This window comes from Mauremys mutica, chromosome 1 (genome assembly GCF_020497125.1).
Source record: "Mauremys mutica isolate MM-2020 ecotype Southern chromosome 1, ASM2049712v1, whole genome shotgun sequence".
NCBI lineage: Eukaryota > Metazoa > Chordata > Testudines > Geoemydidae > Mauremys > Mauremys mutica.
In genome coordinates, this window is record NC_059072.1 from 275,349,133 (window position 1) to 275,372,809 (window position 23,677).

Below are 23,677 nucleotides of genomic sequence, written 5' to 3' on the forward strand. Positions count from 1 at the left end.
AAATCACGATTAATCACACTGTTAAACGATAGAATACCAATTGAAATGGTTTGCATGGTACTTTTGTAGCTGGTGTTGCAAGGTATTTACGTGCCAGACATGCCTCAGCCACCATTCCAGAAGACATGCTTCCATGCTGATGATGCTCATAAAAACATGTTAATTAAATTTGCGACTGAACTCCTTGGGGGGAGAATTGTATGTCTCCTGTTCTGTTTAACAGATATTCTGACATATATTTCATGTTATAGCAGTCTTGTAAGATGACCCAGCACATGTTCTTTTTAAGAATACTTTCCGAGCACATTTGACAAAATGCAAAGAAGATACCAATGAGAGATTTCTAAAAATAGCTACAGCACTCGACTCAAGGGTGTCGCAATCCGATACGAAGTTATGGCTTTGAATGGCCAATTGTCGGTCCACGGCCATCTTGTCCTGTTAAAAGGACAGGACTGCCTCCATTCTGGACTAGGTTCTTGTATATAGGAGAGGGCAGAGACTCAATCCTGCCCAGCAACACTGGCTGTGTATGTTCTCCTGTTTTCTTTTTTTTTCTTCCTCTCTCCTGCTGGGCCATCTAAAGGTCAGGCTAGTTCTGTGTGTGAAGGCCTGGTTCTGCCCGGCAACCTGTTTTTTGGGCCGGTCGTCTGGAGGTCAGGTTAATCCTGCCCAGCGACTCACTTTCCCGCTCTTTTTGGACCCAGTCATCTAAGGGTCAAGCTTGTTTACTTGTCAACTCCAGTGTGCCGTGTGCAAATCCTGCTGACGTGGGGTGGCAACGGCTCGGAGCCTGGAGGGAGGGGGGACCAGGGAGCCAATCAGATACCGACACGAGGGAGTGAGACCTCTCAATAAAACTAGGTTTCCCCCCAAAATTTGTGTGGAGCATCCGCGTGTTAGCTGAAGGACCTGATCAACCTTTCGGCCAGGGTCTCCTCCCGGTAAAGCGCGCTCGTGTCGTATCGTTTGGATTCGTTGTCGTTTGGACCCGATCCCTGTTAGCTCGTCATGCTTCTGGTGTCTGTTCTGCTGGTCAGCTGCGCCTGGAGGGCGGTATTTGCTTTTTGATGTCTGACAGTTAGCTTATCTAGCCTCTTGTTTTTCCCCTCCCTAATTCGGTACCAAGTATCTACTCAGGATATCAGGATTGTATTAATGAGCTCAGAATTGCACAATTGCTTAGCTAGCTTGTATAATTGTTCTAGTTATTAGTGAATTGTTAATTGCAAACTGTTTTATACATGTGAATCACTGCTCTGTCTTTGTCCGGAGTGCATGAATCTAGGAGCTGTCTCTACCTGGAGATTAGCAGACCAAGGGGTTCCCGTCCCCACGGTCTGAGTGAGTGGAATCTGCCCAGCTGCAGCCGCACCACACTCTGGGTTACCCTTAGTGTGAAAGCAAGGGTGGCTGAGGCAGTGGCCCGTGGGTCTCTGTTCTATGTTGCACCGGGTACCGCCCTGACGAACCCCATTCCTATCTTGTAAGATTGGTGTGTCTGCCTATTTGGTGTGGTGTGGTGAGCAGTATAAAGTGTATTATTACTGTCTTTTAGGGTGTGTTTGTAATTTTGATACCATCCCAGCCAAAGTTGCCTACTTCCCCGGCCCAAGTTGTAATTATTCCCCAAATAAATGCAGCCACCTGGCTTTTCACTGTTATTCTGGTCCTGCCTGTTTTTCCTCACTCAATACCAAGCTTAACGGACCGCAATCTATTTCGGACAAAGGGTTAAGAATCTGAAGTGTCATTCAAAATCCGAGAGGGAAGTGGTGTAGAGAAATGGACATTTTTTAAAACTCTTATCATTAGCCACTTTTTGTTTCAGGTTTCCCATCTGTAAAAGAGGATTAATCAGGATCGGATTTCAAGTTACACACAGTAGGCACATGCCTAGGGGCACTGGCCTTCTACAGGCACCTAAAAGATAAAAGTGGGTTAAAAGTTAAAAAGTTAATACAGTAGAACCTCAGAGATATGGACATCTCGGGAATGGAGGTTTTCCAGAACTCTAAAATGTTCCATAACAATGAAGAAGAGGTTACAGACTTCAACCTGATTGGGGGGAGGGATAGCTCAGTGGTTTGAGCATTGGCCTGCTAAACCCAGGGTTGTGAGTTCAATCCATGAGGAGGCCACTTAGGTATCTGGGGGCAAAATCAGTACTTGGTCCTGCTAGTGAAGGCAGGGGGCTGGACTCAATGATCTCTCAAGGTCCCTTCCAGTTGTAGGAGATTGGTATATCGCCAATTTAAAAACAAACAAACAAACCATATGGAGGGTTGGCTTTGCAGCTGCATGGTGGGAGGAGTCAGGGCTCCAGTGCTCCCTTCCCTGTCTAATGCCCTGAGCCCTGGTGCTCCTGAGGGTCAAAATCTCAGAGCCCTGCTCCCTCCCCCACACCTGTGGCTGCAGCACCAACCCCCTGTGGCTGAAGCTCCAAGTACAGGTTTTTTTTTTTTGTCTGCACTGCTGCCTGATTGAGGACTTCCGGTTCCATAGGGTGTCTGGTCGACAGGTAAGTATTTGAGGTTCTACTGTATTTAAATTATCATTTATATTTCTTTTCATTTTATATCATTTATGGAAAACATGAAGGTCAGCTGTAGGTGGAGTGGAGGTGGCACCGAAGGTGCTGTGCCTAGGGGTGCGTAAATCCAACCCAGGGGACTAATAATACTTTCACGAGGTGTTATAAGGATTAATTACTGTTTGTATAGCATATTGAGATTGTTTGATAAAAAGTACCATATATTTACAGGTCTGAACATGCTCCCATTGAAGTCAGTGTCAAATTTCTCACTGACTTTAAAGGGAGTTGGATCAGACCCTCTAAATGTCAGCTAATTGGTACAAGTAAAATTGATGAAGAAATATACAAGAAATACAACTCTTCCCATACAGTAAAGAATGTTGATTGATTGACAAAGCTTGCTTACTATTTGTGTATTTTTGAAAATCCAGATGCACAAGTTAAACCAGACTCTGAGGAGATCTGTTTGCGTATCTGAGGTAGATACTAACGTTACTAGGGTTGCAAGGGTAATATTTTCCACAAGTGCTCTTGAACACTCTGTCAAGCAAAACAGCATAATTTCTATTAAGACCAAGAATACTTAAATGATCATTTTCACTTGAAGTGTAATTTTTCTTTGTTTTTTAGAAGTGAATAAGTTCTGAGCTCATGTAAAACAAAGAACAAATTTCACCAGACTGAGAGAGGCACAGATTGAGATACTTTCTATGTAGAATTTCCATGCAGCAATCTGATGTTTATTAAGCTTAGCTTAAAAAAACATAGTAATACAGTCTTGGGACTCTCTTGAGTTCATACCACTCATTTTGTAAAATTATAGCATGTGGCAGCATGCAGCCCCCTCACATTTAATATAGAAAAGGAACTTCATTGTACTCCTTGGAAAAAAGCCCATTTCCACTTGTATTTAAGGTTCCATATGACCTCTTAATGAAGTAATATCACAAGAGGATTTTTTTTATAAAACTGTTTTCTTTGGTTCTTCCCTTTTCAAATCTCCAGCACTATAAAGCAACTCTTATGGGTAAATATTAAAAAATGTATTCTAGCATGTATGCCTCATGACTGCCATTTAAGTTAACAGAAGTGTTATAGTTAAAACTCTAACCAACTGTTTTAATAGTCAGTGACACATTCGCGCCAACAATTCAGTCATTTGGTGAAATAAATGTATTTCTCTATTCTTACAAAGCATGTTCTTTGCCTCATTGCCCAAGAGACTGTCATAGCATTACCAGCCCAGGATGTGAAGGCAGCAGATTTAAAAGCAACAGAACTGTCAACATTATGACCTTTATTGTGGCTATGATATTATAGCAAGTCTTTCCTACGGGCCATATTTTGTGCTTTCAAGACTAGATCTATGCAAAACAGCTAGTTTTTGCTTTCCAAAATGGTTGCTAGTCATTTTCATTCACAAAACTTTTTTTTCATATTGGCAAAAAATAAACTGAGGCATTTGCTAAGATAAAAGGCAGCAATTACAAATAAAAAAATACTGTTATGCTTAAATTACATCCAGATCATATAATGATACATTTTCTTCCAAAATATAATCAGAGCCACATTGCATTGCATTTCAACTTGACAATGACATTATCAGATAATATAACACTAATTAGAACACTAAAAATAAATCATCACAAATTTTAACTAAATAAATATATATGCATGCATGTACCCACAAAATTGATTATATCTGCTACTGTGTCTGAATAGTAGTTTTACAGTTTTATGGATTTTAAATAATGTTAGTTCTGGTAATATTTACATCTGTTGTCACAGTTTTCTGTACAAGCATTATGGGTGGGATTTTCATAGTGGTTCCAATCATTTTAATAGGATCAGCTAGACCAATGCTGAGTGTTTATGAAAACATGAGAATAATTGGTCACTAGTAGAGTATCAGAGGATCTACAAAACAAATAATGAGACAGTCTATCAATATATAATCAATTTGACACCTATGGGGAAAAATATCTTAATGCAGGTGATTTTGGAGTATGATCTAGAGCTGAGAAGCCAAATTGGGCAGAGGCGAGATGCGGGTCTTTCCAGTGTCTTCGGTGAGTGTTGGCTCAGGCTCAAACTGAATCTGTCCATATATATTGGATTGTATATATATATATATATATATATATACATATATATATATATACATATATATATATATATATGCTAAAAATAAACAATCAAAGATGAAGAGGAAACAATATTATGTAGTCTAGTTTATTCTCATGTTTTTGTTATTGCACTTTTAGCAGCTAAAGAAAGTTGATGGCTAGATTGTAACTTTCCAGTCTGTTCATAGTTAGAGGTAGCTTGTGACTGTTTGACCTCAGAGTGTACTAGAGAGTGAATTTGTACTTGGGCAATCCGTGACAGAGTACCACAAGCTGCTAAAGATTTTAGCAGACTCATTTTCTGATTTCTTGCCTATAAGTGCCTATTTAAACAGACTACCAAATTATGATTGGATATGTTTTATTATGTATGTTTTATGTTTTTTCCACTCTTTTTAAACATAAATCATCCTTTTGATAGATTGTTATTCAGGAACATCATGAAGCCTGTCTTGAGAAACATAAATATGTGTTGGAATTTCTTGGTTACACAGAACACATTAAAAAAATGCAAAAGATGTACTATTCCCTTGGATTAAGGTTACCATCTTTCAGGTTCCCAAAAAGAGGACACTGCTGGAAGGTATATGGGGTGGTGGTGGTACATTGGGAGTGTGTGTACTGGGAAGACTACTTGGTGGGTGCTGGAGGGGGTACCTGCATCCTCACTCTTGACGTGAGGGGGTAGTGTTGTTCCTTGTCACAGTGGCAGGGTAGCTGGTGCAGGCCCAGGACATAGAGCCAGCCAGCCATCAGCACCTCCCTGCTTTCCACCTCCCAGTGCAGGGAGCCGGGGCCTGGGTGGGAAGTATCTGGCAGCTGTGGCTGCAGCAGAGGGATCAACTGGGACTGCAGCCATCTCTTTATGAGCTTCAACATCTTTTCCACAAAAATCCCAGACATTTTTTCTTATTTGAAAAAATCTGCCCGGACAGAGGGCATAGGATAAAAAAAAGAGGAAATGTCTGCGAAAACACAAATATATGGTAACCCCACCTTGGCTGAATTGGTGTAAAACATGGGCAATAACATATAACCATGAAGAAGAATTAAGTATAATGAGCATTTAGCATTTAGCAAGATGCTACTTTATAGTTCCTCACATCTTTAATACTTATAAAAACTTATCAAATGTTTTCTTTTCAAAACCACATCATACTTAACAGTTACAGTTGTCTTCAGAATAGTCATTGAAATTTACAAACTAAACCATAGACATTTCAAGGCTCTTTGTGTATGTGTCTGTGTCCAAATAAAATTGATTCAGCTTGAAATACTCAAGGGCTGAAAAACAATTTCACCTTGCATGACTTAGCTCAGAGAATTTCTGAATGTGTTAAGCAATTAAAATGCTCAAACCTTAAAAGCAAAACGAAAGCAGGCTATCTGTTTCATTTTCCTCTGCTATCTAATGGTAATGGTCTGATCCAACCACACTTAATAATGGAAATGTGTACTTGGGGAGGATGGGGTTATATTTGGTAAACTCAATCGAAATACTCCCATGAGTAGGTGATACAAGGCCAAGACATATATTGTAAATAAGAATAATATAGTCTGATATCTTAAAGGTCATGTTGTTCTTAAAAAATAGATTTCAGTTTCCAGATTGGAAGACAAATTCATTAGCTTCTTTGTTGCTATAAACAAATAGCAATTTTTGCTTTTGAAGATTGAGCCTTTTAAATACACACACACACCTTCCAAAACGTGTGTATGTATGGGTATTACACACACAAATATAAACAAGAGAAGGAGAATTTTAATAAGTATTGGTATCTAAAGGGCTACCTTTAATAATTATAGTTTGTTGGTCAATATTTTAAACACTAGCCTCTGTATCTAGGTTAATTGATGTCAATGCTCTAGTACCTTTAATAATGATGACTTTAGAGGCAATAGCTTACATTCCTAAACTTTGAGCTGACAAAGCAACACATATTTTCTGCTTTTAAAAATAACTAATCCTCTAGCCAATATTTATTGAATGAAGTAGAAAGAATGAAAATCTGTATGGGCATTAACACAGAGAAAATGGCAGGCATTTGTTGCTGTGCATCTTCATTTCACAGTCAGACACTTAGCTGCAAGATAGCCTATAATATGCATATATATACATATTCCAATTCCATTTGCACATGCAGTCAGTTATTGGATTCTGTATCCTCTCCTTTTATACACAAAAAGGAAGACTCCCAGACCTGGAATGGAGAAGAGGCACTATTGTAATGTAGCCGTCATTGTAAGGTATTTATATGCCAGATGCACTAAAGATTCATATGTCCCTTCATGCTTCAACCACCATTCCAGAGGACATGCGTCCATGCTGATGACGGGTTCTGCTCGATAATGATCTAAAGCAGAGCGGACTGGCGCATGTTCATTTTCATCATCTGAGTCAGATGCCACCAGCAGAAGGTTGATTTTCTTTTTCCTGGTGCAGGTTCTGTAGTTTCTCCATCTTTTAAGATTTTTGAAAGCAGGCTGTTCCAAAGCTTGATCATGTTCTCTTCTACTCCATATCAAATCAATGCAAAATATATAATATGAATATATATTCTCCTAGTACTGCCAACAATTTAAGGTATGAAAGTAGATTTTAAACAAAAATGTGATATGTAATAAAATTAAATATTAATATTTGCAGTGTTGCATCTGTGTTGGTCCCAGGATATTAAATATTAATATCATGCCATATATTTTGCATGAAAATAGATTTGTAAAATATAGATTTTAAATTTTGTTCTCTTGTATAGATATTGTGTTGTTTCCATCCTTCTTCAGCTCATCTTTATTGCGCTTATAACCATTTCCCGCTTCTGAAAATTAGAAAAAATCTCATAAAATACAAGCTCTTTGTAATACAAATTTCACATAAATTACACAGGAATATCAGTGATTTTTCTTTTGTGTACCATGCATAAAATGTTAACTCAAGCAGGGTCTAATCTCTCTCATGGCAAAATGCTACAGATTTCCGGAGGTAAAGTAAATATGATTGAACTTTAAAGTCTCTTATACTCTATCTGATGATACTGATGCAACCTAGCAAATATTTTTCACATTTCACAATACCATCTTCAGACAAAGATTAATCTAAAATGTTATGTTAAAAAAAAAGGAAAACTTATGAATAGTTAGAATGGAATATAACAGTTAAGCGTAGAATTTTCAGAAGTGCATACATTACGTATAGCCAGATTTTGTATAGGTGTTTGGGAGACTAAAGATACAGATAGGCACATAGATGGATTTTTAAAAGTGCCTAGGCATCAATGGAGGTGAGACCATTTACATTACATGAAGACCTGCCCCATAATTCCAAATTCTGTCTCCATTCCTACAAAGTTTTATGCACATGCTCAACCTTACATAGTGGGTAGTCCTATTGACTTAAATGGGACTACTAATACTGCCTGAAGTTAAACACATGCATAAATCTTTGCAGGATTGGAGCCATAAATGTGATTGGTTGGCTGCTTAATCAAGGTAGCACCTGGTGAAGTATGTCAGTGCACTCCTAGTGCATCCATAACAAGTGAAAAAAGCACTGGAAACTTAGTAAATTAAAACAGATACACTTCTGTTGAAAATGTAATCACCTTATTTGACCAGTTAATATTTTTAGATAGCAATGAAGTTAATTTGGTAGTTTAATGCCATCATCAGTAATTAAATGGGACTTGAAATCTATTGGAAAATAATTGTATCTGGTGCTTCAACAAATCAGCCTCATGAACATTATTGCTTTTAAATAACCGATAATAATTACAAAGACCCAGATCCTCCAAAATATTTAAGTGACAAATTCCCTTTGATTTCAAGGCAAATAAGGCACCTAAATATCTTGGAGGGCCTGGTTCAAATAGATTAAACTGCTGTCCTTGAAGTCTCATGTTAAAACTTGAGCCTTTTTGTAAATTACTGCACAGTAGTACATCTTACGTGTTACGCTAAGATAACACAGTTCATCCAGTAAAGTAATCCATATATTCCTCTGGAAAAGATGTGAGGGCCTTTAAAAAATGTAATCAGTTTCTATGTACTGGTGCTATAAAATCACCATACTGCTACCATTGTTAATTATTTAAATATAGTTTAATGGATTCCTCTTGAGAATGTGAAGTGTCAGGCAACACTTTAAAACTGACTGCATTTACAATTAAATAATAAATAATTGCACAAGCAAGGTTTCTTGCAATGCTATTGAAATAGTTGAATTAGCTGATTTCTACTTTAGTGATGCTTATCCCTATAAATTGGTACAGCCATAAATGTACTTATAAGTTGTTGGGTTTTTTTAAAGAATATTTTTCACTTTAGGTTCAGACTGAAAGTTTGACATGGTTCTAAAAGCTGAATTGATAAATGTAAGACTGTGGTGTTAAATGGCTATTAATTAAACTTGTCACTGAAAAATGCCATCTCAGAGCTTGTAAAGATTATGCTCCATATTACTTCTTTTAAAACACATATTTCATTTTCAATATGGGGACTGATACTACTCTCATTAATCAGTCCATGGATTGCCTATAAACTATCTGGCAAAGGTTCAACTGAAATGCTAAAAAAACAATCCTTGACTAATATGTATGTAGCCATATTTTCAATGGGGCTACATTCAGTACATAGGATGGATGATGAATGAGGCAGAATTATGCAGTCAATGAGAATGTTCATCTGTAAGATCCCCAGCCTCATTCATTGCAGAAGCTAGAGGGTAGGAATATGACAGTGACTGCAAGAAGAGATGATTATGTGACTAAGCACTAGAGTAGAGCCCTGAAGAATAGGGGTGTGACATTATCAATTAAAATATGACCATGTAGATCATTGTTGCTACTGCTGTTCTATAATTGCAAGAAATCTTGTGCAAAGTATGTCAAGTAAGGTGTCCATGGAAAGGTTAAGATTTGCTGAATATGATTATGCTATTTGTATGCATTTATCATGTTTGTATTTGAAGTTATGAGTATTGGCTTTATAGCTGTATTTCAAATATGTTTTCTCCTGTGGTAATGTCCACAAAGTATTTAGCCTGTACATCTTGAAGGGACTATTCAAGTTAAATGGCTCATCAAGGAACATTTAACTCAAAATGGACCATGGGAAACACCTATCTACACTTAATGGACTTTCCTGTGAACGGTCCATCAGAGTATAGGTAACGGCTTCTGCTGTGATTAAGCGAAATCATGCATGGACATGTGACTTGCCCATGTGACCCCAAACACCATCTTGTTCCATGTAATTTTCCACAGTGAGAACAATGGGATTCCCTTCACTTGGCAGAACCTATAAAAGGCCCTGGAAACATCTCGGTTTTGCCTCTTTCCTGCTCAAACCTCTGGACTATGAACTTATACTAATGGGAACATTCTAACCAAAGGACTGAGGATCTTCCAATGATTTGGAAGCAACCAGAGACTTAATAAGCCATCAGTTTATTCCATCACTGCTACAAGCCTGATTCAAGAACTTTGCATTTATTGTGTTTGATTCTATTAACCAATTTTAACTATCACCTTTCTTTCTTTCTCTTTATAAATAAACCTTCAGATTTTAGATACTAAAGGATTGACAACAGTGTGACTATTGGGTAAGACCTGAGTTACATATTGACTTGGGTTTGTGTCTGGTCCATTGGGATCAGAAGAACCCTTTTGTTTCATTAAATTAGCTTTAGATAATCACTAATCATTACGTTTAGTGCTTTTGGTGGTGATACAAGGATTGGAATGCCTAAGGAGACTGCTTTTCTAACTTCTTGTTAGCCAGTGTGGTGAAAAAGAAATTTACTTTTGTAGCTGGTTTGGTATATCTTATGGGAGAATAACCACCAGTTTTGGGGTATGTCTGCCCTATTTCTTAGCAGTTTGTCCTGTATTTGGTATTCTCGTTTGTGACCCGCGGTTACAAGGGGTCTGTCCCTGACTGTCACAGACCTTCTATATGAGGTTAAACAGGTCAAAAGCAAAACTTTAAGAAGTGCTCACTCATTTTATATTTGCCTAACTTGAGGTGCCCTAGGTATGACTTCTGAAGTGCTGAGTGCTCACAACTCCAGATGAAGTTAATGGGATCTGTAGATGCTCAGCATCTTGACAATTTCTTATTTTTGGAACATATGATATCTCACGGCCAGAAAGTTAAGCAATATTATTAATGAAATCTCTTACGTTTATTGGAAGGTATGTAGAGAGAGAAGATAGTTCACACATCTGTGCTGGGTATGTCCTAGCATTGAAGAGTGCATCTGACTCCATTGATTTTCTTCTGAGGTCTTCACCATTTTGTGGGGAGAGAGACAAGTTTAAATTATTGAGTGCCAAGTAATTTTATTCCCAAGAACTACTAAAATTGTATAGTCTAATGAAACAAGAAATGACAAGTCAAATCTTAACAGTTGTCTGTTACTGCCTATTCAGGCATTGACTCCTGTTATTTTAGTCACATCTCCATGCTTTAGGGGATACTGGGATTAAGACAAGCAAAAACATCTTATTTAATCGCTATGACTATTTTATTATTAAAGAAATGGAAAAGGAAAGGAAAACAAAACACAAATGAGCAATAAATAATGGTTACTTAGGTTACAATCTGTTAAATTTTAAAGAATCTTAAATCCAAATTAAATCCCACTGTTTCTCTCTGTTTACCAAAGTTATCTTCTGTCTCCTCTCCAGGAATATATTGCCTAAACCCTCTGGTTTTTAACAGATAAGCTGTTGTAATATCTTAAATTACAATGAGCATTTCAATATCCCATTAAAATCATTACAAGAAAAAAGTAAATTTAACTTCTTGGTAGTGCTTTTGCAAACTCCATCACACCAATTCATATTGCAGAAAAAGTGCTCTAATATAAGGTTGCTTCTTTTTATTCTACATGCTGGCTCCTTTTTTTTTTGTTCTTAGCTATGTGGTTGCTGTTGCTTGCTTGCTTGCTTGCTTGCTTGCTTGCTTCTAAAGAGGTGAACAGGATATGTTGAGATGAGAGTGCTGTGAAGTTGAGTGATGGGAGCAGACTGTTACTTGTTCAGTTCAGATAGATTTATATTCTTCTTCCATCATTTCACAGGAGGGGGAAGGCATTCCTCTTTTGGGGCTTAGCTGGATTTAAATATCAGCTGCCGTCACCCATTCATCCTCTCAGCCATTTCATGGGATAGTCTTAGGAGAATCTTCAGCTCATACATAAGCAGTCTGCTGCTCCATATGCAGCAGGGTGATAACTGCCTTTTGACCTTGTGTTTGAAAACACTCAGTATCTTTAAAGTTTAGAGTTTTAACTCTTTCCTTTATTTAGCCCATTTTCTGGCATATTCCTTTATATTCCAGGGTTTAGTAGGAACTGAAATTATGTTTCCAATGAGTCCTAGCACCCTTATTTTCTATATAAAGGTCTTTCCACTCTCAAAATATTACTTTTAAATTTAATTCTTAGAGAATATTTAAAGTGTCTGGCTATACCAAAAGAAGGACAGGGGAGACTTGGTTTTAATCAGGCTGCCACTTTATTCTTATATGTCTGGGATTACCTGGCAGATAAAAGTGTACAGTGCAGGTAACTCCATGTTCATTCAATATTGACTCAGGGAGTCCCCCCCCCATCGTTTGGATCTTACCAGAAACTCAAACAAGAGTTAAAGTGGGCCATAAGAAAGGGGGGTTGGCTCTCTGCCATACCAGTCAGAGGATCCTGAACCCCCCACCTTTTCTCTCCTTTAACCAATACTTCCTTTTTAAGTCCTTTACCAAGCCATTTAGCTGGTCACGTACACCTTCCCTACGGAACACCTGCACTGGACATCTACCCCACACTTACATAAGGAGTTGCAACATCATAGCCTAACTCTCGTCCCTACTCATCATAACAAAATCCTCCCTGAACTTGCAGTGGTGAAGGTGAAAAACCCCCCACTCCGTCTTGGCCAATCTGATAGTGAGGAACTAATTCCTTCACAGCCTCCGTAGAAAGGAGTGGCTAGTGTGATGCCCTCAGCAAGTTCTGACCAAACATTGTATTTTGCAATATCAAGGGGAGGAAAGGTGGGTGGTGATCCTCCTCGTCCAGGAAAAAGGGTCTTCTCCCACGAGGCTTGCGCTTAATCAACTCCCCAACACTTAAGGTCCATGGAGATTAGACAGCATCACCATTCTGACCCACTCTCCCTTTTTGTATCAGTTTCTGAGCCTCTCTTCCCCCTCTGCACCAGTAAAGCACTATTCCCTGTCTGCCAGAAAGCCAGACAATGGTCTCCCTGCTTAAAAGTGTGGCACAGTCATTTACATGGTCATCCAAAAAGGCTTGTCTTTTTATTTATTTATTTATTTACTTATTTTAACCAATCTCTGGAAAAGTAATTCTTCACTTTTGGGGTTTGCTGAAAAGTTGCTTTAGCATTACCATATAATTAATTAATTCCTCAACCAATGCCAGTAATTTCATACTTAAATGATTTCTTACATTAGTAACCAATTATAGTATTATATGACCTTGCTATATTTGCATAAACATGTTACAAGCCACATAACAATGGTAACAGGCAGTTATTGTATAAAGGTTTGCATTTAGATACAAAACATTTGTAAATAAACATCTCAGAATAAACATATGACTTCTTTAAGCATTGAAGGATAAATACAGATTTTCACCTTTCAGTGGAAAAATGGGATTGGATGTAACCATAACAACTCCCAAGTATACTTGTTTTCTTTACAGTTATGAATGAGAACTTCAAAGTAACTGTAAAATAAATTATTTTCACATATTTCTATAACTCTTTGTGGGGGTTGAAACAGAAGGTGTTTGTTTGTTTTGTTGTTGTTTTTCCTACACAGAGAGAAGACAGTGGGAAAAGCCCATTTTTATGACTTGGTTTTATTACAGAAAACTGTTATCTCATCCTAGAGGGAGAAGTCCTTGTCTTTGATAAGACAATCTTGGTGGTTGTTTGCTGTTCTGATCAAATGGTCTTTAACATTTGCAGTACATCTACAATTTGCAAATTACATATTCTATGCAATACATGAATCACAATAAATAACACTTGTCTTCCAAAACAGAATCTAAAATAAATGAGTATAGAATGTTACAGCAAAACAGAAGTTAAAAAGCTGCATTCTAGAGTTTGTGTAAATATAATTGGGGTAAGTAAACATTGTGTTCTCCTTTTTGAACTTGGGGTGACAGAATTCTTAGGGATTTCTTTAGCTTGAACATTTCATGTAATTTAATAAGCAAAGTGAAAAGCATGTAAACTACTTTTCTCCAATTATCATGTATTAAAGTAATGGTAAATATCTTTTAGAACTAATAAAGGCATAAATGATCTTCCAATAACCTAAAATTAGAATAAATGATAATTTAATTGATAACATTTTTCATAAATATTGAAATTTATCCCTACACCTTTGTGAAACACTGTAGGGAGCTTTGTACTTTCCTGATTCTAGCCATGTAAAAAAAGAAGCATAATTGCAAAGGCTTAAAAGAATTGCACTACTGCAAAAAAACCTGTGGTTTGACAGTGTGGTTTCTGGTAGTCAAGGACAAATTCTAACTAAACACTATTGCACAAATTACATAACATTGTCATTAACTGTGTTGTACCTGGTTCAAGAGACAAAAAGAGGAATAAACGCTCCAAAACGTGTAACCAGACACCTTTGATATGAAGAAAATTCACTTCATTTTTTAAATTAAATATTGTAGGCACTTAATGCCTCATGTTGATCGGTTCCTGTCACAGTTTAGGGCTTGACAAAGCCCTGGTTGGGATGATTTAGTTGAAGTTGGTCCTTCTTTGAGCAGGGGATTAGACTAGATGCCCTCCTGAGGTCTCTTCCAACCCTAATCTTCTATGATTCTATGACAGTGGATTATAGCATCTATTTCAGTTGCCCCTAATTAATTTTTTGAATTAGATTAAAGCAATCTATTATTTGAATTTGTAATCATAAAGCCTACCTATAACATTTCTTGATATCAAATATAAATATATGATCAGATTACTGCTTTTTAAAAACAATGCATCTCCTTTGACTTTAATGGAGCTATGCTGATTAACATCAGCTATAGATCAGATCCCAAATGATTTTTTTTGTCACTTGCTATTAGAATAGTGAAAATACACACACAGACACACACTCAGAAAATCTGGTGTAGTAAGAGGAGGCCCTAAGATATAAACCTTGGTATCAGAGGCCTGGTATGAGGCCTGAGGCCTAAACTAAAGTAATGGTCAAGACTTTGCTAACATAAAGCAAAGTTAAGCTGTGAGCCAGAGGCAGGCCCTGCTCACAGAAGCAAGGAAAGGGCTGATGCTGCAAGAAGATACGTACCTAAAAGGTACTGAACACTAGATATCAGAACATTCACATACTTGCACATTCCACACAGATAACAAAGAACAGGCTGACCCATCCCAATGACAGGGGCAAAAGGGTAAAATGATGGATAGAGTTGTTTTGATCGAATCAACATGTACAAGGTAGAAGGCGGCACCTAAATACGTAGAGGGGTTGTACCTTGCCACGTAGAAAGGTGGCCCCTCAATACGTCAGGTGTGATGTGTAACTTGTTTGTATCTGTGTATAAGAATGCGTTCCTGGGGAGGTGCCTTTGTCTGGTCTAGGGGGCAGTGGAAAGTCCCACCACTGACTGAGCCGGGTCCATTGCCAAGAGGCACTCTCTCGCAGTATGCCCGGTAGACTAAGTAATCTACGGGGACCCTGCAAGGGTGTCTGAGGTCGCAATAAACCTAGCCGACGTGGCTTTGCATCTTACTGGACTCTGTGGTTATTGGGGGTTCTCGTCAGGTCTGCTGTGTCAGCTATCTGCGCAGAGCTGGGGGAGCACACAGAGGGAACACACGCACGCAGCTGAGTGATATCAACATTGGAGAGAGCAGAGCACCACACCGGTACAACTCTGACAACATCTGGGTTCTAATCTGGGATTTGCCACTGGTCTGTTGGGTGATGCTGCTTCTCAGTTTTCCCATCTGTTAAATGAGGTTAATGATACTGACTTTCTTTGTAAAAGATTTGAGATCTACTGATGAAATGCCCTCTATAAGAGCTAATGTGATAACAAAAATCCCCTACCAATGTCCCTCAGACTTTATCTGGAAATTAATGGTGAAAGGGTTCTTCATAGATACATTTAATCATAGATTTTAAGAACAAAGCAACTATTATGATATCTAGTTTGATCTCGTGCATAATATACTCCATAGAATTTAACCCAATATTTCCTGTAACAATCTTCATGATTACATCTTTTTAGAAAGACATCCCATTTTGATAGTTAAATACTTCAGATAGAATCATTTCAAGTGAGGGAAATCCATCACATCCCTTGGTAAGAGGTTCTAATGGTTAGTTACTCAGAATTTGTAAAAATATTTACCTTATTTCCAGTTTGCCTCTAGCTTCATCTTATAAGCATGGATCTTACAATGCTTTTGTCTAGTATGTTTAAGAGCTCTCTAATACCAGAAATCTCCTCTATATGTTAGATTCTTATAGACTATGATCAGGTTAACCTCATAAACTTTAATAATCTAAATCAGGGGTCGGCAACCTCTGGCACACGGCTTGCCAGGGTAAGCACAGCTTGCTAGGGTAAGCCAGGCCAGTTTGTTTACCTGCCACGTCTGCAGGTTTAGCCAATCGCAGCTCCCACTGGCCGCAGTTCGCCATCCCAGGCCAATGCGGGAGGCAGGAATCTGCGGCCAGTATATCCCTTGGCCCTCGCCGCTTACTGCCGCCCCCATTGGCCTGGGATGGTGAACCGTGACCAGTGGGAGCCGCAATCGGCCGAACCTGCCAACACAGCAGGTAAACAAACTGGCCCAGCCCACCAGGGTGCTTACCTTGGCGAGCCGCGTGCCAGAGGTTGCGGACTCCTGATCTAAATAGAATTATAGAATCATAGAATATTAGGGTTGGAAGGGACCTCAGGAGGTCATCTAGTCCAACCCCCTGCTCAAAGCAGGACCAATTCCCAACTAAATTATCCCAGCCAGAGCTTTGTCAAGACTGACCTTAAAAACCTCTAAGGAAGGAGATTCCACCACCTCCCTAGGTAACCCATTCCAGTACTTCACCACTCTCTGAGTGAAAAAGTTTTTCCTAATATCCAATCTAAACCTCCCCCACTGCAACTTGAGACCATTACTCCTTGTTCTGTAATCAGGTACCAGTGAGAACAGTCTAGATCCATCCTCTTTGGAACCCCCTTTCAGGTAGTTGAAAGCAGCTATTAAATCCCCCCTCATTCTTCTCTTCTGCAGATTAAACAATCCCAGTTCCCTCAGCCTCTCCTCATAAGTCAGGTGCTCCAGTCCCCTAATCATTTTTGTTGCCCTCTGCTGGACTCTTTCCAATTTTTCCACATCCTTCTTGTAGTGTAGGGCCCAAAACTGGACACAGTACTCCAGATGAGGCCTTATCAATGTCGAATAGCGGGGAATGATCAACTCCCTCGATCTGCTGGCAATGCCCCTACTTATACAGCCCAAAATGCCGTTAGCTTTCTCATCCACTGTAACCCCTAGGTCCTTTTCTGCAGAACTGCTTCCTAGCCATTCGGTCCCTAGTCTGTAACAGTGAATGGGATTCTTCCGTCCTAAGTGCAGGACTCTAGACAGATTGAGCTTCTTAAGTTTCTCACTGTAAGGAAAGTTTTCCAAACCTTGAACCATTCTTGTGGCTCTTTTTTTTAACCCTTTGCACTATTTCCAACACCAGAACTGGACTCAGTATTCCACTAATGATCTTACCATTGCTCAGTGAAGAGGAAATACTACATCTCTGCTCCTCCTTAATATTTCCCTGTTTATCCATCCAAGAATTCAGCTATGGGCTCATGTTAAGTTGGTTATCCTTTAAAACCACCAATGGCTAGATCCACAAAGATACCTAATTGCCACTTTAGGTGCCTAAATCCAAAATTTAGATCCTCAAAATCCCTACCTAATCCTAGGCACCTAAATTCCCTTATTGCTAAATTTCCAGTGATAAAATCCCTTAGGCAGCTAAATTTCTGATGCTGGGTGTGCATACTGCTGCCTAAGGGCTGAGACCTGGGAGCCTACCTCATGCCTAAGCCATGTCAGGAGCCTCAAGCTAAGTGTTGCCCTATCTGTCTTCCCATTGGAGGTCTGATCAGGTAGGCATTCTCAGAGGCTGCTACCAGGTCTGGCCTCTCACATAATTCCAGACAAGGAAGTCCCTGCTCCCTTGTAACCTTTAGTCTAGTGGTTAAAGTACTTACCCATGAAACAGTGGACTGGGGTTCAAACTGCCCCTCTATCAGCTATGGAGCAGAGACCTGAACTTTGGTCTCCCACAATGTGAATGAGTGTCCTAGCCACGGGAATATATTCTGGATGAGTCGCTCAATCTTTGTTGTTCAGGCTGATCCACTTTTTATGAATAATTAAATATTCATTGTGTAGAGAATGTGGGAAAATGACTCTATAGCTTGCTTGTTAGGGCACTAACCCTTGTTTGAATGACTATTTAATTATTTATACAAAATGGAGAAGTTTCAACAGAAGAAATGAAGGGAGCTCCACCCCCATCCCTGACTATCCCATAGCCTTGTGGTCAGGAAACTTTCTGCAGATGTGGGCACAAATCCCTGCTCTACTTTGGGGCAGAGAGTGGGGGAATTTAACTGAGATCTCCCAGAAGCTTGGTGAGTTCTGTAACCACTGGGTTATTAGGTGTAAGAGGAGCATCCACCCCCTTTCTCCTTCTTTTTTGCAAGAAAGGACTTAGGCAGCACACACACCAGGAGAGAGTTTATAGCTGTGAATCCCAAGTGGAGATAGGTAGCTCCCTTTAATATGGAGTTAAGTGCTTAAATCCTTTTCAGGAAAGGGGGTTAAGACTCACCCCTTTCCTTGGCGTTTCCTGTTGACTAACTTAGGTAGCTCCCTGATCTGTTTGCTGATTTTTGTGGATTCCTTTCATAGGCATCTAAGTCATCCCATGCATTATACAGGAAATCTGGGCACCTAACTAAGGGCTGTGGATTCCATTAGAAATCAGGACACTAAAAGTTGAGTGATGCAATGATGCCTCTAAGTCCCTTTTGTGGAACTAGCCCCAAGTCCTTTGCAAATTACAATCCCCCCACTTACAGGAGTGATCTACTTTCTTTATTCCATAGAGTATTCCAGGGGTCGGCAACCTGGTGGGCTGGGCCGGGTTGTTTACCTGCAGGTTCGGCCGATTGCGGCTCCCACTGGCCGCGGTTCGCCATCCCAGGCCAATGCGGGAGGCAGGAAGCTGCGGCCAGCACACCTCTCAGCCCGTGCTGCTTCCCGATGCCCCCATTGGCCTGGGATGGCAAACCAGTGGAAGCCGCGATTGGCCGAACCTGCTGATGCAGCAGGTAAACAAACCAGCCTGGCCCGCCAGGGTGCTTACCCTGGCGAGCCGCGTGCCAGAGATTGCCGACCCCTGGTGTATTCACATCATATTTGGCTTATTAAAATACATGTTGCACAAAGTGGACCCAGCTTGCCAAGGGATCCAGATAGCCTTGCAGAACTGACCTAGACATATTATGATTTACCATGCCATAAACATTTGTGGCACCTACAGAGTTTCCTAGCAATTATTTTCTATTTTCTTCATGATTAATTTTAAAGAGTGAAAGAGGAGGAGTTACAGGCTGTTTCATTTCACAAGTGCTTAAATATGGGAAAGCTCTAATGGGAATATTTCATTCTCCCTTTGGAAAGTTTACCTGTCTTCAAAACATTAAAATAGACTACTACATAATTATTTTAAACAAAGAAGCAATGACATCCTCTGGGCTAGAACACATACAAGTCTTTTGTTCTACTCAAACGTAGGTGCCACTTATGGCCAGAAAAACAAACTCTTTGTTCTATGAGATTTTTCTTTTGTGATTTGTAAACAACTCCCATAGACTTTCTGTCATGGAATAAATAATATGTACTTTAATTGTATTTTCATGTAAGCTGTTTGTTTTGGAATCAGAACAGAGCAAATGTGGAAGCTTAAATCTACAATTCAATTTTCCAACTGAAGGGTTTGGATTCACATATAACTAAGGAAAAATGTAACAGAATTTACAATACTGAACTGCAAGCTTCCTTCTTTCTCTATAGCAGTACAATGAAACTTGTCCCTGAGAGAACACCCAGGGGACGAGTGAAAATTGATTGCCTACTGGAGGTGGTCTTTAACTAAAGGATGAACAAAATTGTGTTGGAAACTTTGGCATTCTTTAAACTAGTCTCTTCAGACAGGGGATTACCTGTTGAGATGGTCCTCAGTAAAGATTTCACTATAATAGTCATTTATCATTCTTTGCACAGGACTGGAGACAGCATTCAGAGACAGAGTTGAATAGGTAAAGGTTGCATTAGAAGTTGACAAAATAACAATTGGGTTCTTTGAGGATTGTTGGTCTACTTCAGGGATCGGCAACCTTCAGCACACAGCACGCCAGAGTAAGCACCCTGGCAGGCCAGGCCGGTTTGTTTACCTGACGCATCTGCAGGTTCAGCCGATCGCGGCTCCCACTGGCCACGGTTCTCCGCTCCAGGCCAATGGGGGCTGCGGGAAGCGGCGCGGGCAGAGGGATGTGCTGGCCGCCGCTTCCCGCAGCCCCCATTGGCCTGGAGCAGCGACCCACGGCCAGTGGGAGCCGCGATCAGCCAAAGCAGTGGGCACGGCAAGTAAACAAACCAGCACAGCCCACCAAGGTGCTCACCCTGGCGGGCTGTGTGCCAAAGGTTGCCGATCCCTGGTCTATTTGGCATGCAGCCCATCAGGGAAATCCACTGGCAGGCTGCGAGACATTTTGTTTACATTGACCGTCTGCAGGCACAGCCCCCAGTGGCTGCAGTTTGCCATTACTAGCCAATGGGAGCTGCAGGGAACTGTGGCCAGCATGTTCCTGGGGCCTGCTGCTTCCTGCAGATCCCATTGTCTGGGAACAGTGAACCACGGCCACTGAGAGCTGTGGGGGGGCTATGCCTGTGGATGGTCAACGTAAACAAAATGTTTCACCACCTGCCAGTGGATTACCTTGATGGGCCATGTCCTGAAGGTTTCCGACCCCTGATTTAGACTGTAAACTCTGGGCCAGGGACTGTCCCTAACTTTGTATTTGTAGAGTGCTTACCACAATGATGCCCCAGTTTTGGCTAGAGAAGCTACAATAAAACAAATACATTTTAAAAATAATTTAATGTACCCAATAATAAAATTGAATAGAAAATACTTCAAAATGAAAGAATATGAAAGTCAAACATATGCAAAATGATAAATTGAATGAAAAAGAATTCTAAGCTAGATTTTGCTTAGCCCTATATGGAAAGTGAAAAGAGAGAAGGTGAAATGAGTCATCTCCACCATAAACTTGTGTCCTAGAAAAGTTAGGGCAACCTTGACATTTCCACTCCCAGACTGCAAGGACTCAGGGTTAAAAGCATTCTGACAGTCTAGTAGTCTAGTAAAATCAGCATTAGAAAACTCAAGAAGTGCATCTACATGAGGATAAAAGTCCTGTGGCACACTGGGTCAGCTGACTCAGGTGGCAGCACTAAAAATTGCTGTGAAGATGTTCAGACACAGTCTCCAGCCTGAGCTTTGGGACCCTGTGAGGTTGGAGGGTCAGGAGCTTGGGCTCCAGCCCAAACCTGAACATCGACACAGCAATTTTTAGGCCTGAAGCCTGAGTCTCACACTCGAGCCAGCTGGCCTGGGCCAGCCACAGGATTTTTATCCCCGTGTAGACATACCCAAAGAGAACAAAGTGGTGTGATACTGTACTTTGTTAAAACACAACATGCTACACCCTTGTGCAGCACTTGTATTCTTAAACTCCTCCCTGGAATCTGGGGGCTACAGGGTGCCAAACTGCCACCCACTGAAAATTAGCACAATATCACTTCCATTTTACCTTGTTCCCAAGGGGCACTCACCAGCCAAGATAGCCCTTTCCTGCTTCTGACGCTCTCCCTCCTCAGTTCAGTGCCCATTCTAAAATATCCCCTACAACAGGGGCTGACACAGGCTGCCTATATTAGTGGAATCCTCAGCTGCTCCCTTAAAATAATCTTGACAATTTTGTTCCACTCAAGGTTCTGGACCTATATATTAAAAATACACTTCAGCAATTTATTATTATATCTCCCTGTCTCTTCTATGACACACCCTTCCATACGATGGCAGATGAACAAAAATTTGCCTGGCCTCTAAATAGCTTAAGAATAGGTACAGCTCCAAATTAGTTAGTTTGAGCATATGGGGCCAGATTCTGCAGTTCATTAGGCGAGCTTTGCATCCCCTTCCCGATGAAAAGCTGCCCTAAAATCAGTGGATCCAGCCAATAGAGGATTACCCCAAGAATATCCTTTTGTGGCATATAGCCTCTGTAGCACTCAGTTCCCTAGCTTAAAAAATGTGACGGGGGAAAAACGTGGGCATGGCAAGGGTGTTGCTACACTCCAGCAATATCCAGATGTCAGAATGACCCTTTGGGGCCCCTGGCAGCCAGCACAGATTAGAATAGCCCTTAAACAGTTGTAAGAGATATAGGATTACTTGGCTGTTACTGAGGCAGTCAACAATAATGGGGGACATGCAAAAATGACCAAAAGACAAGTTGAGTCCTCTCACCACCTCCAGTCTTCCGCTGAGAGCAGTCTTAGTCAGATGAGAGGACCTGGTCCATCAGATATATAAGACAAATTTCTCATTGATTTCTAACTGAAGATTATCCTTTACCTTGAATTGTTATTATTTTGGAGCTGTTGTATAGTGGTGAGAAGCTGTGGGCCTCATTCTTCAAGCTGTTACACAAGTTTTACATTGGTGTAATTCCATTTAAGTCAATAGAAACTATACAACTGTGGTTACAGAGTGTGTGAATCAAGCCATGTCTTTTCAAATTCATTTCACATTCTTTATCTCTGATATGCCTGGAAAACTAAATGTGTAATTGCAGGATTATAAATAAAGGTCTTCTCTCTATAAACTGAAATACCAGGATAATTTGTTTACTTCCATGATTCTAATAAAACTATAATTAAAACTGCTGAAAGTCTGACACATCTCTATATATATTTTTACTCTTTGGACAAAAGAATAATGCTTTTAAAATAATCTTCTTAATAAAACTTCTGTGTAACTGTAATGATAGCTAGGATTTTAAAGATATACTTGTAGGCCATATTTGTAAAAATGGCTCCCTAAAGTTAAGCATTTAAATAAGTGATCAGATTTTCAAAAGTGCAGATTTTCATAGCTGGGAGTCAGAAACTAAAGCCTAAGCCAAAGGGTTAGCCGGAGTCACAGCAGAAGGTAGAGCAAAGGGTCTGGCCTGGGAGTCAGAGGTCAGCTAGGGGCAGGGGAAGAAGCAGGAACAGGAACAGCATGGGACTGGGGCTGAGGCTGAGGCAGAAGCAAGTCTAGAGACAGTGGAGGCAGAAACAGTACCAAGTACATTTACAGGCTAGGAATGAGTTAAGCAGCCTCTGGACTGCAGCTGCTACTTATGTGGAGAATCTTTTTCTTAAGTATCAGGCTACTGGGTTCTGCAGCCAATCCAGTAGCTCAGTCAATCAGACAGCTTCTATCAGGGCCAGCTGTACTTACCAAGTTTCCAGGGGACCACTCTGCTACATGCTGGTCCTTTACAGTACCCTCCCCCTTCAAGGGTACCTCATGGGGCCATAGAATTTGGTTTCAGGAGTAATTTCTGATGGAAGGTGCATGAGAGTTCTGGAGCATGGACATTTTCTACCAGCTCCCACAATCGATCGTCTGGCCCATAACCTTCCCAGTCCACAATATAACAGAGTTTGCCTCAAACTTGTTTGGAGTGTAGAATTTCCTGGAACTCATACTTCTCTTTGCTCTGGACAGCTACTGGAGGTGGTGGTGGAGTGCAGTGGCCAGGAAAGAGATTCTCCACATAACGTTTCAGAAGGTACTGGAACACCAGGTGGACTTT